We start from the raw sequence: 328 nt of genomic DNA, 5'->3' as shown, positions 1-328 counted from the left end.
AGCCCCGGACGTTAGCTTTCCAACGTAATTAGAACCGCGTCATTTGGACCTCTGTAGCTCAAGTTATGGTCGATTTAGTACCAGAAGGTCAAGCTAGACAGTTTTAGCAGTTCCTTCAGTTTCTTGTATTCCTTCCACTTTTACATGCTTTCTTTCCATCCTCTAAGCAATTATAAAGGAGAATTAAAATATACTAATTAAAGGTCTCTAGGAAGCAAGTTTTCAACCATAAAATAATACTAGGAAGGAGTTATAAAATCATGCAATTAGTATGAATAAGTGGGTGAAGACTTGATGAAACCACTCAATTAAGCACAAGATAAACCAT

This window comes from Arachis ipaensis, chromosome B10 (genome assembly GCF_000816755.2).
Source record: "Arachis ipaensis cultivar K30076 chromosome B10, Araip1.1, whole genome shotgun sequence".
NCBI lineage: Eukaryota > Viridiplantae > Streptophyta > Magnoliopsida > Fabales > Fabaceae > Arachis > Arachis ipaensis.
Note: the sequence above shows the minus strand (reverse complement) of the source record.